Below are 2,662 nucleotides of genomic sequence, written 5' to 3' on the forward strand. Positions count from 1 at the left end.
AATATTTTTTTTTAAGTTTATGTAAAAACTTTTTTGCAAAATTTTACAATATTAAACATTTTTTTTGCAAAATTTTGTGTAACATTTTTTATTTTAATTAGATGAAAGAATGTTTTTGGAAAATTTTTTTTTGTAAAATTTTATGTAAAAAATTATTTTCTTAAGTTTTATGTAACATTTTTTCTTGTAAAATCGTATGTAAAAAATTGTCTCTTTTAATTTTATGTATACCTCTTAATTATTTTCGAGAAAAAATTAAGTTGTCGCCCATCGTTATACGTAGTAGGCATTTAAAATTCAATTTCGACTATTAGGTGTTTTGCCTGAAAATTTTCTGTAAAAATTGAACTTAATAATTCCCTCATTTCGTTGTGCATTACTTTTCTAAGTACTGTTAAAATATTTTTATGATCACTTTTTTATGTGACACACTGTACATAAATCAGAATAAAATGGCGCAGCAAACTTAAACACCGCGAAATGAAGCGAATAGAACTCGTTTAATTTAAAAAAAAAATTTCCCGCAAATGACTTCGATGTGCCCTTGTATTTGTTAGGTGCTAATATGATTAAAAATGTAAAAATATTCAAATCGCAAATATTGATTTTAATTTTATTTAAAAATAAAAAAAATCGCAATAAAGTGAAGCTCTACACAAAACTCACGAAAAAACGAAAATAAAAATTAATTAACACAACTCTTTATTTGATGCAAAGGGGTTTTCACATTATTAACTGAGTACTTATGTATGAATTAATAAAAACAAATAACAAAAAAATCGCACAACATCTCTTCTTCGTAAGTTTTGCACACATCTTTTTAAGCAAAAAATCAAAGAAAGCAAATAAATATATTTAAGTATTAAATACTGAACCTTTTTCTTATCGGAATAATGGTGCACACCTTATTGATGCATACAAGCATTACATGCACACACACACAGACAAATATAAAAATGAAAACAAAAACATACATGCCTAAATATTTTTACATTCATACATCACTAAGTACAGCCGACCTGCCTTATATGCAAACTCCACGTCACTCGATTTATTTGTAATGTTCCCACAATAATTCACTTAACTGGATAAACTTGCCACAAGCAGTGCAGTTTATCTGCCAAGCAATACAACATCAATATTAAAACCGTTATAGTATATATGTATGTAATTATTGTATATCAACACTTATGTATGTATTTACTGAATAGGCTAAACATTATTTTCAAATTTACAAAACATATTTAATAAGTTTTTAGCCATAAGCCATTCCTATAAAGAAATTACCTTTAAATATACATAACTATCGCTTAAGTAAAAAAATATATAAAATATTAAATTTAAAGCAAACAATTTCACGTAAAATCCCTATTTATTTACTTAAACTTCTATATGTACTATATATTTATCTATATGAGAATTTGTTAAAACTTATATTTGTCTTATTTGTTAAGCCTTCAAATGTGCATTTCCACACTTTTTTCCTTAAAGAAAAAGTTTAAAATAAATTCGAATTAAAGAAAAAATACTGCAAATTATATTTTCAATTACAATTATTTGCACTACACAGACGAGGCAAGGGCGGGAAGATCTGCTATCTTGGGAAAGCAGGTAAATAGACGCTAGATACCACATAGTCCATTAAGCAACAGCGTACAAAATAATAACTGTGGCAACTTTTTTTTTATAATAACGGTATTAATAGCTTTATTTCGTTAAAATAGTACATCGTTTATATCGATACTGAAATCTATACAGATGGTTCTGAGGTGAACTGTGTAGGTCGATCAACTTATTCACATCTTTTCCACTTCCTGACTATGCCAGCGTGTGCCAGGCAGGAGTATTAGCTATTATTAAAACATTAAAAATAAATTGGTGCAAGAATAGCTATCTTCTCAAACATTCAAGCAGCTATCAAGACCTTATATTCTAATTCCATTTCATACAAAGTGTAGTGTTTTACAGTGTAGAGAGGAACTAGAAATGCTTTCTCATTGGCTAAAAATTACTCTGATATCGGTTCCCGGTCGTAGGAACATAGGGGGTAACAGCAGATGAGCTATCAAGAAAAGGTAGTTGCATTCTATTCAAGACAATAAAAAGATCCATTGCTTCACACTACTATGCTTTAGCCGAAAGAAAAACATGGCCGTTCAGAGGACGAACTACCTGTTAGGCTGCTCTCGCCGAAACATTTCACGTATCACTGAAGCCTTACAGGACACTGGAAGGTAGTGTGTCATGCAGCGAGACTTAACCTTACTTTCAATCCCATCTGCAGAAGCTGTCAGGTGGAGGGGTGAAAGAAAGTCTTTTCCACTATTCAAAACCTTTGCAAGAGCAAATTCAAGAAATTTCAGACATAGAGATACAAATTATACTTGGATCTCACGAAAAGGCTTTGACTCAAAAAAAAAGACGTCACACGAGAACTCTGGTAATAGCGGCGCTAGTCGCTAATTAAGATGGTTTCATTAGAACTACTATACCACTTCAATCACAACAAGTTCAGTTATAAATTTAAACGGTCTTTTCAAGTATAAAAATTTACAATTTTACATGCTAGAACAACGCTTTAAAATGATTGAAAACTTATTATGAAAATGGATCGACCAGAACATAAAAACAAGATATCGCAAAATTCATGATTGTTTTGTGT

The sequence above is a fragment of the Anastrepha ludens genome, chromosome 2 (assembly GCF_028408465.1).
Source record: "Anastrepha ludens isolate Willacy chromosome 2, idAnaLude1.1, whole genome shotgun sequence".
NCBI classification, from domain to species: Eukaryota; Metazoa; Arthropoda; class Insecta; order Diptera; family Tephritidae; genus Anastrepha; species Anastrepha ludens.